General features: G+C 38.9%; 1 non-coding gene across 1 annotated transcript; it reads right to left on the reverse strand.

Annotated features, from left to right (window-relative positions):
* Positions 1-2,843: 2,843 nt before the first annotated feature.
* Positions 2,844-2,916, reverse strand: TRNAF-GAA (transfer RNA phenylalanine (anticodon GAA)). Its single transcript has one exon. It is a non-coding gene; the product is annotated as a tRNA-Phe (tRNA).
* Between the last annotated feature and the right edge of the window lie 13,292 nt (positions 2,917-16,208).

The following is a 16,208-nucleotide window of genomic DNA, read 5'->3' on the forward strand; positions in this document are numbered from 1 at the left end:
ATTTAATAATTGATGTAAGAATAAAAGTACATAATATGAAGTAATCATCTCACCCCTTTACCACAATAAATTCTACGTGATGAGACAACTATAAAATTTTGATCAAAGAAAATCAACAGACTATAGGATTAAAAATATTATGTCCATTTTTAGAGAAATGACAATTGTAAACAATAAATAATCTACAGATTCAATTGCATAAATATTTAACTCCCTGGTACAATAAAGAATAACATAACTAAAATATGAAAGAAAACAAAAGACTAAGAAAACATTTGCAGCAAACATGAATGCTCATAAAATTTGACACAAAATGTACCTATACCCAATGAGTAAACAAAGGATATGAAAAGCCAGTTCACACGAGAGGAAAGACAATTGCTAAACAAACATTTAATAGTCTCTGAAACCACCAAAAATACCAAGAGAAACAGGGTATTGTTTTTCATATGGTACATTAACAAATATTTTAAGTAAAAATCCATAATCCTGACCAACATATTTTTAACTATATACACCAATAGGGGCAATTTAATTTGTTCAACCCTCTTGAAAAGTAATTTGGAAATGTACTTTATGAGGTTAAAAAAATGTCATACAATTTGACCCAATAAAGTTACTCATAGGAATATCTTAATAAAAGAATAAATTATATGAAAAACACATAGGCATAAATATTTCCATTGCAGTATTATTTACAAGATGAAAATGGAAGGGACAACTATAGAATTGTATGAAATATTATACTGTCATAAAATTAATATAAAAACAAGAAAATGTGATAAAATGATAAAAGAATAAAACAAAATACATTTTATGAATGTCATTCTAAATATGTATTCTAAACAAATATGACATTCTAAATATGAAGACATAGAATATGTACACATAGAAATAAAATCCAGAAAACAATATGGCAAAATTGATTTGAGGTCAGTGGAATTTAGATTTTTTTTAATATCTCATAAATATTTCATAATTTTTTAATATCTCAAAAAATCTCATAATTTTTATAATTATTTTGCTCAATGCATTAGAAAATGGTATATTTTGACATCATACATCTTGGTGAGCTCATTCTTGCCAGAAGCTGACAGTAGCCACTTATTGAGTAATATGAACGGAGAAAATGATCAAAAAAATATTTCTCAAGGTAAAAGTGTAGCCACAAAGACAAATCCATGATTAAAAGTTCTCTTTTCCTATGCCTTATCATAATAATCTGAATACCAAAAGACAAGGACCTAAGTTAGATTTCCCCCACCCCCCAAAAAAAGGGATGCTCTGTTTTTGAAACTTCCTAAGAGGACACAATATTAAAAATACCCCCAAAGAACATTATTTTCAATGACCATATTTAAGCCGTTTAAAACCCAAGCTCCATATTTTTAATCAGTGAGTTAGTCATTTCAAACAGATTTTCTTCATTTTGCCTCAAATGAACCTCTGTTGTTAACAACCGATCAAACTATTTCTTCTGGATAATCAGGTAAATACTAAATAAAGATGGTTATATAGCTTGATGAAGTGATGCCCAAATCACCTACTTGCTGGCTTAGTTATGAATGGAAATGAAATGCATGGAACTACCACATAAAAATATTCTGAAACACGTTATGTTTTCAATCAATTGTTTTATTATCCCCAAGGCCTTAGAGTTTCATGTTATTAATACCAATATATTTTCATCAGTTGCATCAATAAGGCTGTAGTATAATGAATGTTTCATGCTCAGTCTTGAGGATAATAGAAAAACTGACAGACTGAAAAACGACTGGAATTTCCTTCTGCTCTAATCTAAGTCATTATGGTAGCTACAGGGTTGTTATCCAGGCAGCTCTTCCATCCTTTCACAGCTCAGTGGCATTTATTGCTTCCTACAACTTCACAGGCTCTCACATGACAGTCACTGCAAGACGGTAGACAAAGCTCAGCTTTTCTGGGGATTGGATGGCTGAGCCCTGGCAGAGTCCCTGTAAAGGAGCTCCTTGGCCACAGAAGAAGAAGGCAGCTCTCCCTGTCCCATGGGAAGGAGAAGACATTGTCTCCTCCTATCTGCAGAGAAATGGAGCTCTTCTCATGGCCTCTTCCTGGGGAAATGGTTCAGAGACAAGTATAGCCAAGCACCAGAAAGCCTGTCTGTGTGTTGCTCAGCTGGAGAAACAGAAAACTGCTGTACAATGTAGTGAGTGCCATGATAAGGATTGGAAATGGTGTTTCATGAACCCATAGAAAACATACCTAGAGAAGATTTCCCAAAAGATGTGAATAATAAATTAACTGACTTATTAAGAATGAGAAGGAGTTAGGCAGAAGAAAAAGAGAAAGGAAAGATCTAGGGAGAGATGAAACTGTGCGAATCATTCATACAGTGGTAGGTAAAGCATACAAATTCTCTGCCCATTTGGATACTAGCTAAGAGTGTGTGTGGGAGAGAAGATATATATATATATATATATATATCTACAATGTATATTTAAGAAATATGTGCTTGAAAGGTCATTTTGTACCAACCACATGCCAGGCCTCTGGCACCAAACTGTTCATTTATTTAACAAGTAGTTATCAAGAATTTTAGTGGTCATTTTAAATAAGTTAATACACAGAGAAAGCTTAAAGGATAGCTTGACATATAGCAAGTACTCAAGATAAGTTAGCTATTATTATTACAGTCAAGAAGTACTAAGGTATTGGGGGTTTAGTAAAAAGGCCCACCAGGGCACCTGACAACACCCCTCCCTGAAAAGTCATTGACCCACTCAAAACATAATAACCAAATATTCCCCTTAAAGCTTATATTTTGGTTAAGACTGCCAGGAAACTACATTTAGTGCAAAAACTACTGCTGAAACCCGGGATTGAACCAGGGACCTTTAGATCTTCAGTCTAACACTCTCCCAACTGAGCTATTTCAGCTTGTTCAGGTGACTTCTCCTGAATAACTATAATGGAATAATACTTGTTTTATAATAATGAAAAAAAAATCAATACTCAGAGTCAGCTGGAGGTAGGCATTTAACAAATCATACACAGTGGTGAAAGCTGAAAGCTTTTTTGCTAAAATCAGGAATAAAACTTGTATGCCCACTCTCACCACTTCTAGTTAACATAGTATTGGAAGTCCTAGCCACAGCAATCATACAAGAAAAAAATAAAAGGCATCCAAGTGGGAAATGAAGAGATAAAACTGTCACTATTTGCAGATGACATGATACTATATATAGAAAACACTTAAATCTCCACAAAAAGCTATTAGAACCAAGAAATGAATTCGGTAAAGTTGCAGGATACAAGATTAATATACAGAAATCTGTTGCTTTTGTATACATTAATAATGAACCATCAGAAAGAGAAAAAAAGAAATTTAAAATTATGTCAGAAAGAATAACATACCTTGGAATAAACCTAAGCCAGGTGGTGAAACACCTTTTCATTAAAAACTATAAAACATTGATGAAGGAATTTGAAAATGATACAAAGAAATGGAAAGATATGTTGTGTTCTTTGATTGGAAGAATTAATATTAAAATGTCCATGCTACACAAAGTATACTACAGATATAATGCAATCCCTATCAAAAGACCCATGACATTTTTCACAAAACTAAAACAAATAACCCTAAAATTTTTATGGAGCTATGAAAAACCCTGAGTAGCCAGAAAAATCTTGAGCAAGAAGAACAAAACTTGAGGTATCATGCTCCCTGATTTCAAACTATACTACAAAACTACAGTAATCAAAACAGAATGGTATTGGCACAAAATCAGACACATAGATCAATGGAACAGAATAGAGAGCTGAGAAATAAACCTGCACACCTATGGTCAATTACTTTATGACAAAGGGGGCAAGAATATATCAACACAACAGAGAAAAGACAGTCTCTTCAGTAAGTGGTGCTGGGAAACTGGATGGCTATACGTAAAACAATGAGATTAGAATATATTCTCACACTAAATACAAAAATAAACTCAAAATGGATTAAAGACCTAAATGTAAAACCTGAAAAGCTAAGACTCTAGAAGAAAACATAAGCAAAACACTCTTTGACATAAATCATAGCAATATTTTTTGGATCTATCTCCTGGACAAAATAAATAAAAGCAAAAATAAACAAATGGGACCTAATTAAATTTAAAAGCTTTTGCACAACAAAGGAAACCACTGACAAAATGAAAAGACAACCTCCCGAATGGAGAAAATATTTGCAAATGATGTGACCAATAAAAGGTTAATATCCAAAATATATAAATAGCTCATAAAACTGAATATCAAAAAATCAACCCAATTTAAAAAATAGGCAGAAGCGCTGAATAGACATGTTTTCCAAAGACGAAATGCAGATGACCAACAGGCACATGAAAAGATGTTCAATATCTCTAATTATTAGAGAAATGCAAATGAAAACCACAATGAGATATCACCTCACACTTGTCAGAATGGGTACAGGAAGCCTACAAATAACAAATGTTGGCAAGTATATGGAGAAAAGAGAACCTTTGTATACTGTTGGTGGGAATGTAAATTCTATATATTCACACATGCAATGGAATATTAATCAACCATAAAAGAGAATGACATTCTGCCATTTGCAACGACATGGATGGACCTAGAGAGTATTATGCTTAGTGAGGTAAGTCCGACAGAGAAAGAAAAATACTCTATGTTGACACTTATAGGCGGGACCTAAAAATAAAACAAATGAGTGTATATAACAAAACAGAAACAGGCTCACAGATATAAAAAACAAACTGATGGTTACCAAGAGGGAGAGGGGCAAGATAGGGATATGGGATTAAGAAATACAAACTACTATGTATAAAATAGATAAGCAACAAGGATATATTTTACAGCACAGGGAAATATAGCCATTGTTTTTTAGTAACTTTAAATGGAAGATAATTTATAAAAATATTGAATCACTATGTTGTACACTTGAAACTAATATCATATTGTAAGTCAACTATACTTCTATTAAAAATACAATAACATAAAAATAAAATAAAATAAAATATTGTGAGTGAAGTGTGTTCCAGGCTGAGGGAACAGAAAGCACTGTTCTGAGGCAGGAGCATACTTGATGTGTTGGAGGAATAGCATGAAGACCAATGTGGTTGAAATGGAGGTAGGAAAGGTAGCCTGGATCTGGATCACATAGGGTTTTATAGACATTGGTAAAAACTTGAAAAAGATAGCTTTTGTTGCTGTGTAAAGCAAAGAATGTGGTGCTCAGGACATATAAGAAGATGAGAAGGCAAGCTTGGAAGTGATCGAAGCATCATGAAACAGAGAGGATGGTGGCTTGGATTAAGGTTGTAACAGAGGGGTCAGATTCTGGGTATATCTTGAAGGTGCAAATGTCTGGATTTACTGATGAACTGAAAATGAGGTGTGAAAGGATGATGATGACAATGTCAATGTTAGTAACCTAATCAACTGAGTGAATGGTGATATTATTACTGAGATAAACAGGAAAGAAGAAACAGGATTGGGAGCACTGGGGAGGAGGACTGGGAATCATGAGTTCAGTATTAGATAAGTGAAGTTGGAGATGCTGATTGAACATCCAATGTTTGACTACCTCTTAGTATATACAACTTTGGAATTCAGGAGAAGAGTCAAGGCTAAGAGTACACACTGGGAAGCCATCAAAGTAAGAGAGTATTTAGAGAACTAGGTCTGGATGTTATCACTTAGGAAGTAAGAGCAGATAAAGAGAGATCTAAGAACTGAGTCCTAGCCCACCCCAGCCACAAGTAGAGACTGGGTAGAGGAGAGAGTTTTAACAAAGGCACTTGGAAATAAGTGGAAACCAAAAAAGTATGACCTAGAAACCAATTGAAGAAAGTGTTTCTGAAAGGAGGGAATTTATCAATTGTGTCACATATCTCTAAGATGGGGATTGAGGATTGACCATTGATTTTAGCAACATGGAGGTCTTTGGTGGTCTTTGCAGTTGTGGTAAGGTGGTAGGGGCAAAAGCTTGACTAGACTGGAAAAATGAGAGGAAAGAAAGTGGACACTGTGGATATAAATAATTTGGTAAGAATTTTTGTGACAAAGAAAAGCAGAGAAATGAAGTATTCACTAGAGGGGAATGTTTGGTCCAGAAAGATGTTTTTTAAGATAGGAAATATCACAAAATACTTTATTGCTAATAGAAAAGAATAAGTAGTCAAGGGAAATTGATGGTTGAAGAAGCAAAGCCTTTGAGAAAATGAAAAGTGCTGGTATCTGGGGCACAAGAAGACAGGCTGATCCTAGATGTGAGCAAGGCTATTTCTTCCACAGTATTAGAGAAAAAGCAGCATATACAGGCACAGATGCATGGAGGTGTGTAGAGCAAAAGTCAGGGCATTGAAGGAATGGGAAGTAGTTTAGTTAGCCTGGAGTCTAGCATGTAAGGAAGACAGTTGTCAAGTGGATGAATGACACCTTTAGTTAATCAATTCAAAAGGTATTGTGAGATGCTGACCTTATATGATTATGATTTGGATTTGAAAGACTACTTGGAGGAATTTACCAATGTGCTTCATGTCAAAGTAGCAGAAGTGGAATAATTGTACAGCCTCCCAACATGCCTGCTTTAAATAATAACAATAACGCAAAACCCATGCCATGTGTCAGGCTTTACTCTAAGCATTTTGCATATATTAGCGCACTTAATCCTTACAACAAATCTGGGGTTAAGCACTGTTATTATTCTCACTTTAAAAATGAGAAAGTGAGACACACAGAGGTTAAATAACTTGCCTGAGTTCACATAGCTGACAAATAGCAGAGCTGAGACTTCAATCCAAGGATAACGATACAAGAGCCCATGTTCTCAATCGTTTGCTATATTTCCCTCTGATCCACAACCATTTCAAAGTATAAATTCTGTTAAACTTCTTTTTAAAAGCCATGTTCCTTAATAGTCATTCCTTTACTGCATGACCCTCACAAGGTTTGTGCGGAAAGTGTGACTGGGAGATGGGCAAGTGAGGGGTGATCTGGGAGGGTGTATCAGACGTCTGGGAGGTGCAGCTTCCCAGGCTTGGGGAAGAAGGGTCTGATCAAGCCAGTCTGTGGCCCGGCTCTTTGAGAGTTCATGCTTTTACCTGCTAGGCCTTGCATTCTCCCCTGCTGTCTTCTTGAACAGCTGTACTTTCTGCAGCACACTGCAGTAACCCAGAACAGGGCTCACCCTCCAAGCTTCCCCACAGCCAGTTATCAGGGCACTCAACTAAGCCATTGGATGCAGCAGGCAAACACGAGTACAGCATAAACAGCTGGGAATCACCCAGAGTTCTGTGTGCCCCCTTATGCTTCCCACATGACCATAGAGTTAAGGTGAGTTCTGGACAATGACCTGTGATTAGAGGCACCAGTGGCATATGTCAATCCCTACACAAGGCAATTCAGAGTTATTCTGCCTCCTCCATCTCTCTCCTTTCCCACCTTGGCAACCACAGAGGCCCTGTGTTCCAGATGATGCAGTTATTGGATGGAGGAGGGCCTCCCAACCCACACCAGATTTTAGGTGAATGAGAAACATACTTTTTGTACATCTGGGGGATTGACTGTTGAGGCAGTTATCATTAATTTCTTTGATTAACAAAGTGGGCAAGTGATTCTCAGTCACAAGCATTGTCCCTAGGGCAATACTGCTGCCTCAATTGGAGCAGGTGATGAGGAGAAAGGCTGAGCCCTAGAAGACACGCAGGCAGCAAGGCAGGATGGCAGAAAGAAGAAAGTGACTTGGTTAAAGGATATTTTGTTAAAAGAAACAGAAATTATCTCAAGGTAACTTAAGTAAAAGGGGAAGTTAATTAAAGGTAATATTTCTCAGGACTATCAAAAGACAAAATGAAGTATGTCTGGGCAAGACAAGGACAGACTGAATTCCAAAAATGGCAGAAGTCACCATGTTCTCGGAAAGCATGTGGTTTCTCCCATCTTCTCTCCAATTCTCTTCCTTCTTTCCTAGTCTGGCTTCATCTCCTTTGCATGACCCCACTTGGGGTGACAGCTGTGACTTTACCTGGTCTTGCATGAGTGTCTGCCACCATCCAACTGGCTCAATTTTTGGGTCACAATTCTAAATTCCTGTGAGAGAGAATCACATTGGTTCATCCAACCTACCTGTGGTTCTCCCAAATCAGGTGGCTATGACCTTCACTCAGCTCAGTTAGTCCTGGCCAGAAGCAGGGGTCTTGTGGCCTCAGGAGTGGCTTATGGGCGGGGCAACTTCAAATCAGGAATTGGACAGAGACCTTAACATTGGTTTACCACAGAAGAGAATTTCTATGGGCCTTAAAACAGAATTGTCAAAATATCCAAGAGGATAAGGGAGGCACTGTGAATTATGGAGGGGAAAAGACAAAGTACAAGTAGAAAGAAAAAATGTCAGGCCAGAAGGAGGAATGAATACAGAAATGAGCCCCAGGATGAAGTTAGAGCTGGATTCAAGAGGCAAGCCAGCTGCAAAGTGTGCCGATCCACCACGGACACTAAAGCATCACTGAAATAGGTTAGAAACATGGGGCCAGTTAATTCACACATGACATCCACACAGGACAACCCACAAAACCACGGAAATGTAAATTGGTTCCACTGCAGCTGATCTGAACAGTGTCCATGAATGAAGATAAAAAAATAAAATTCCTCACCAGGGATACATGTCTCTTTTGAGCATTTTTGCAAGTTGCATAGAGCAGCTATGACCCCCAAACCAGCCCACTGACAGTTGCCTGAGATCAATCCTCAGAATCGGCAACATCTGAAAACTGTATCATGGATGACATAGAACTATTTAACAAAAACAAATGGCGTCTTTATATACACATTTCAAATCCTTAATATGTCTCCCAGGGAAGGCACATCTGCTTCAGGAAATCACAAATGAGAGCTGAAAAGAGAACAGAACTATAGAAAAGTGTTTTTTATAGAATTGTTTTCACAACATTGACTTGTTTCTGCCAGGGGCAATGACTTAGTAAGTGAATTTGTTTCAGGATATAATATATGTTAATAGAAAATCAGTTTATGCTCGGGTCCATTAAATGTTTAGAGAATATCAGTTTGAAAGAATGCCAAATTATTAGCCTATCTGGGTAAGTATCTTGGTCCATCTGTGGCTGGGACTGTGCCGACGCAGGAGTTAGTCGACGTCTAGTCCTCAGTGATCACACAGGTAATGAAGAGAAACCAACCAACCCAAGAAAACTATGACAAGAAAAAATGCCAGATTGCAACTGTGAAACTGTGCAGTGTAAAATGTCAACCTGCCCAGAAAACTCCTGAAGAGGAAAAGGGAACACTGTTATTAAGAGATACTTTCTACACAGTTAATAATTTAATCTTGGAGTCATGCTTAGTTTAGACTTAAAGAAAAATTTTATGAATGAGGAAAAAATACCAGTTTTTTGTGACATATTTAATCTATCTTCATCCTCACATCCTCACATGATAAACACAGATCCAAAAACATCTCCACACTATATGAACAAACTAACTTCCAGAGGCATTTAAGTGACATTTTCTTATCAAATTTAATTTTTCCCACTCTCTTTCTTTCTAGAATCTTCTATATACACTACTTAATGTTATCCTGGTGTAGTGAATGATAACTTCAATTATTTGTTGAGTATTTGTTACTTAAATTGAACTATTAATGGAAAATCTACTATGTGCAAGACAGTGTGCTAGGTTATAAAGACTGCAATGTTGAAAGAGAAAGTAGCATCTGACAGAGGATATCACCTCTCAGATGTGGCTAGGAGGGGGATCAGGAGGAGGCATGACTTGGAATTAGACAAACGCACACAGTGGGAGAGCCCCATCTCGGGCTCTGGAATGAAGTCCAGTGCATCAAGAAAGCACCAGACAACAGATGCTGGCCAGGTCATCTTCAGGATCAGGAAGGGCCAGCAAAATAACGTGTCCAGCAAGACAGAGGGAAGGGAACACAAAGGAATTCCAGAGCAGATGAATGTCAGACGCGGGGAAAGTCAGAGTCTGGGAAGTAGGGACCTGACCCCCAGGGCAAAGGCCCACGGTAACCACAGGCAGGGGTGCTCTAGGCTGTGGGAGTCTACGTGCTAGCCAGAGGGCGGAGTATGTCCAGAGAAGCTCAGGAAGCCTGAGACAGAGCCTTGGAGAATGCTATCATTTTGGAGGTGTAAGAACAAAGAAGTCCTAATGCAGAGCCAATGAAGATAGTGCAGAGTCGCAGAAACCAACTGAAGGAGCTAGGTTTAGGGAGGATGTGTTTGTCACCAGAAAGATCAGGGAGATCAGAGAGACAACGAACCATTGGGAACCAATTAAGATGTTAGGACCTGGAAAGCCTGGGTGAGGGTTGACTGAAACAGCTGCCTCAGCAGTTCTTTGTGCCTCTGCTTGGAGATCCTGGCAGGTCTGCATGACGGGCACCGCATGGCAAACACTACACTCATACAAGATGAATCATGTTTTCTTCCTGAGAGGTAGCTCACATGACTCCCAAATGGTACAGATGTAGGTCATTTTTCATTTCAACAGGAACTGGAGTTTGTTTCCAAACAGAATGGGGATTTTTTTCTAACCTTGCTATTGTGAGAGCTCAAAGTCACCCACTGAATTTAATTCTTTTCTGTGATCAATTATTTGATGACAGGGAGATGTCTGAATTTCCATTTGGATCAACTACAGAAATCAGGTTACAGCAACAGAGGCAGCTGGGGGTCTGCACGCAATCAGAGACAGAGCAGCGGGTTGACCCCTGAAGTGTGGGCACAGCACAGCTGTGTGTTATTCAGTCTCAGCTCATAGTGCCTGTAGACACAGCTCAAGGGCAGACTGTCTGGGTAACTAATGGGGGACAGAGAGTGCAGCCAAGTCCCAGGACACACCCACGTGATGGAGAGTCAACTCGCCCCCTCCTTGGGCCTTTTGGTGTGGGAGTTCTAAGGTATCTTTCAAAAGGCCCAGCTCTTGCCAAACTTGCAGCATACCATACCTGTACTTCTTTAAAATTACAGTTTAAAACTTTGCCCCATTTCTTGTAGCTGTGTGATTCTAGGCAAATCTATTAGCCTGTTTTGGTGAGGCTGTTGCCTCATCTATAAACAGGAATAAGAAAATCCAATCTTGCAAGTAAAATATCCTGCACAAGCAGATGCTTGAGAAATGGAAGTAGTATCATTATTATGATACTCTTCATCCCTACAGCCTTAGCAAAGAAACATTCCAATAAAGGAGAGTGCACAGACTGTACAAAGGGAGATTTAACCCTTGGATGTTTGATGTATCTCCTACAAAAGAACAGTAAAATGAGTGGAAAGAGGCTGGCTGTTGAGGCCCCTGTATCACTTACAGAAAATGCCAAGGGAGGATAATTGCCCGGGGACCCACCAGAGTTTCAGTTTCCAAAGTGTCAAATCGAGAAGTCAGTCTTTGTTTTGATATAGTGTTCCTAATGGATTTAAAATTTTTTAAAGAAAGAAAGAACAAAAGCCTTAAACTACTAGATCATTAGTGGGGAAGATGAATCCCACATAAACTGAAGAAACTTGAAATTAAAGAAGCAGTTGAAGTATGAAATCCAACCAAGCAGAATGAAATCTCAGACATCTTTTAGGGTCAAATGTGTCCAGTTACTGTATGAAAGTCAGGGACAAAACTTGCTGAAAAAGTAAAAGAAAATTATGGTTTCTGAAAGCTGATTGTGCACCCAATCTATTGACATTTGCTCCAGGATTTTATATACCACCATCTGAGAACCATGAGTATTTCTCACTATAAAGACCTGAGTGGATGTCCTGTGTCTCCTGCCTTTAGAGGCCAGCAAGTCAGCTTAAATTACCCAGAGCTTAGCCGGGAGCCAGGGTGGAGAATAGGAACCAGCTGAATTTAAAATGTCTAGCTTAGAGTTTACAATCCCTTTAGCCTTAAGGGATGTTGGCTAAAATAGACCTGAGCAAAACTGGTGGATGCCTTTGCCAGCAGAGAATAAATCTGAGAAGAAAAATGCATTGGAGAAGAGGAAAGTGAGAAAGAGAATACAGACAACATTAGTCAAGTGATTTGGTTGCAAGTGAAAAAAAGACCTCTTTGAGCTGAACTAAATCAAGAAAAATGTGAGAAATACCGGAGGAGCTGAATACACGAACTGCCACTTGAGGGTCACCATACCTCAGGACGGGAAGCCTTGCAACGGCTGTTTGTGGACCTTCCCACTTGACAGGACCCAGCTATCAAGGCCCAGTGTCTGTGTATTTCAGTGTTGACCAGCCAAAGTCAGGCCAAGTGTTGATTTTGCTGGAGAGTGGGGGTGGGGCAGGAGGTACCCTGAGAAGATGACTGGGTTACCGGGGACCTTCCCTGAGGGTAAGCAGTTCCCAGAGAACAGGAGTCAAACTGCTCCCCAGTGCTTGTCTACCACTTAGAAAAATGGAGAAAGAGATGGGCCAGAGAAGGAGTCCTCTGTTGACAAAGTGTCTCCAACAACTGATGATTACTTATGGCATAAACTTTTTTTATCTAAAAATGGCATTTAAGAGATAAGGAAGGTGGAAAGGACCCAAATGTTCATCAATACATGAATGCATCAACAAAATGTGTATACAAAAAAATGGAATATTATTCAGTCTTTAAGAGGAAGGAAATTCTGATACATGTTACAACATAATGGACCTTGCAAACATGCTAAGCAAAATAAGTCAAATACGAAAGGACAAATACTGTATGTTTCCACTTATATGAGGTACTTAGAGCAGTGAAATTCATAGAGACAGTAGAATGGTGCTGATGAGGGGCTGAGGGAGAGGGAAGAATGAGGAGTTGTTGGTGAATGGGTACAGAATCTTAGTTTGGGAAGTTACAGAAAGTCCTGGAAATGGATGGTGGTGATGGTTGCACAACAATGTGAATGTACTTAATGCTGCTGAACTGTACACCTAAAGCTGCTTACCATGGCAAATTTTATGTTGTGTATATCTTGCCACAATACAAAAGAAAGAGACAAGGAAACTACTATGTATGTTATGGCGAAGGGAACTGTCAAATAAAGAGAAAGCAAATATGCATGCATATCTCTGAAATAGTCCATAAGAATGTTTTCTGTAAAGAACAGGCAAATGTTCTGCCTAGGTCTGCACAAATCTGTCATCACATACTTTGTTTAAATCCAGGCACCAGTCATCTAGGGTTTACATAAGCCATCATTTCCTGTTTTCTTGTGCTTTCTTTGGTACCCTGGAGAGTCTGCAAAAGCTCTCCACAAAAGACAACACCAGCACTTGAGTGTCTGTCACACAGAGAGCCCGGAGCTAGATAAGTAAGTAAAACTTTTCCTTTTTCCTTCTCCCATTACAGTCCTGAAGAATTCAGAAGCCCCAGAGCCTTGCGGGAGGAGTCAGGCAGATTTCTAAAGACTGGTCAGGCCTGATCCAGAGGAGAGCAATGCTTCAAATTGTAGGAGAAAAGAAAGCTTGATGTAAGATCGGGGTGGATTTCTTAAGCTGATTTTTTAATGCCAGGAAGTGACAACAATGGAGTGGGCAAGGGAGCCTCAGCAGACCAGATTGAAAGGCAATGTTGACAAAAAGCAAAGTTGCTTCCTACTTGCACCCTACTAAATGCAGCTTGCTCAACAGCTGTGGTCAGCTCACGTCTAATCTTTACAGTAATCCTAAAGAGATAGAGATTATTAAACCTTTTTACAAAGAAACCAAGGTTCAAAAAAGTAAATTAATTTACCCAAGATCTCATTAACAAGTTAAAGGGCCAATGTTTAAAGCTTATATTTTTCCCATTATGCTGTGCTACCTATATTAATACACTTGAGTGTGTTAAATACTTGTAATAAACCAGTAGATGAGTATGCAAGTGACAAGAATCCTACAACATCTCCTTTGGGGTTGTTTGCTGGGAAGGAAGTTTGGCAGTGACTCTGGGCAACACAGTGCTGCAAAGGAGATCAGTTTGGCCTCCAAAATGAATTTTTCTGGAATGTAGGGTCTGAGGGGTTATTAGTATTAAGCAGAGGCTCCAATTGCACTACAAGTGTTTATAAGGTTTATCTTTCTATTCCGTCCTCATTTAGTGGGTGAGTTGAATAATGGTTGGTGTTTTGTGAGCTTGTATGGCTAGAGGGATGGATGGCCTGAACAATTGGAGGTCTGCTCCATCTATTCGTTAACTCTGAACTACATATTTTCCAGGCTCAACTTTGAACTTAGGTATTTTCAATAGATGGCAGATCCCCCTTGTTCTACATAGTACCATATTTATAACCCTCATCTCCCAAATCCTCACTTTTCCTTCTGATATCAATGATAGCTCCATTATCCCCAGAAAACTACCGTGGAGGAGGAGGGGGAATAATGAGAGTATTATGACTTTTTTTTTGCCTTCAACTGCCTGCTCTGTGTCACTCTGCCTGTGCAGTGGAGTAACATCCCATCTACCAATTCACTTGTTAAATTCAGATTTCTTAAAGCCTCAGGTTCCAAACAACCTGTAGGTGTTTCTTCCCCCCACACGTCACCTATCTCTTAGTAACCCTGTTCAGTTCTATTTCCTTTCCCTGAATGGCTAATAAAAGATCCAAGAAGCAAGAAGTTTTTCCAAAGACAAGCTCCTCCACTTATGTCAGCTATACTTATCTCTCAATACTTTGCCAAAGGTCAGCATTAATAATTCACATCTCCCAGTCCTGCTACAACTGAGGCTAGTAGTTCTTGATCCTGACTGCACACTAGAATCACCAGGGGTAATGCTAAAACATACTGGATACCACCCCGAACTCACTGAAACAGAATCTCTGGATAAGTTCCTTGTGCATTGGTAAATATATTGTAAAGCCTCCCAGGTGCTTCTAATATATGGCCAGCATTGCACACCACTTTTCAAGGCCTTGACTGCTCAAAGGGCAGTTAGAGACTAGTGCTAGACAGTGAACTTGTTAGCCATTTGAGACAAGATAAGAAGTTTATGCCAGCATCAACTATGTCATTACACATTTTGGTTCAGCTGCCATTTTCTTTGTATAGCAAGACTGCCTCAGTGAAAGAAGCAGTTCATCAGTCTACTCTCTGGTGAAAGCTCCTCATCTTGTCACACATCTGTAACAGAGAATGTGGAGGTTTGTTTCTTTGAGTAGCACTACCATAAGCCTTTACAGCATATCCAAAAACCTTCGGAATTCTTCCTTTTCTGTAGCCTCTTTTGAGCCTGGGTATTTAATCTAAACATTTATTGTTATAGTTCTGAGCAGTACATACCAAGCGTATTATCAATGTCCACTGAGCTGTCTAGCATCACTTTACTAGGTTGAAAATCTTCTGCCATTTAATGGATATTGTCGTCAGACCATTACAATGTGCAGACGACCAAAATGCTGGGTGGCTGGGGCACTGTGAGTGGGAAGGGGGTTTGAAGCATTGAGGACTTCAGGGATTCCAGATCGATAACATAGATGGGTTCTGTTTTCTCCTCCCCTCTCCCAGTCTCTCTTATTCTTTCACCTCTTTCCTCTTTTACTCATGAATGGTTTTAGGAGTAGACATGAAAGTCACTGACCAATATAGAAAAGTACAGGCAATCTCAAGAGAGACCCTTCCCATACATCCCCAAACCAGGGCCATTGCTCTAAAATATTTTCTTTATTGCTTTATTGGGGTGAAGGAGGTGTGTTTCAAGTGTTCCAGGTAAGGATGAAAATATTCCTGGAACATGTTAAACCCAATGAACCACCAGTTTAATGAAGGGTAGAAGGAAGTATAATGCTGTAGGAATTGGAGTCAGGATAAGCATTTTATAGGGAAAGGAGAGAGGGCAAATAGACATTTAGGAGGCCCTTAGAAGGTGGCATGAGAAAAGGAACTCTGCATTTGGAACCAGACCTCATTTTATGTCCTGGATCTCTCTCTCTATATATTCATTTGACAATGTTTCTTTACATATTCATTCCTTAGTTTCCACATTTGTAAATGGATCACAGAGTATCTGCCACCAGATTGTTGTGAAGTTTAAATATGATAATATATGTAAAAGCACATAGCACAGTGCCTGACACCAAGTTATTCTCTGTTCATTCATTCATTCATTCAATAAATATTCATTGTCAGGCACTGGGCAAGGGACCAAGCATGCGTTGGAGGATACCACAATGTCCCCTCATGGGACTTAGAGGTACGTGGAGAAGACAGAGAAGAATCATGTAATCATAGACATAAAAGCAT

Source organism: Balaenoptera ricei, chromosome 8 (assembly GCF_028023285.1).
Source record: "Balaenoptera ricei isolate mBalRic1 chromosome 8, mBalRic1.hap2, whole genome shotgun sequence".
Taxonomy (NCBI): domain Eukaryota; kingdom Metazoa; phylum Chordata; class Mammalia; order Artiodactyla; family Balaenopteridae; genus Balaenoptera; species Balaenoptera ricei.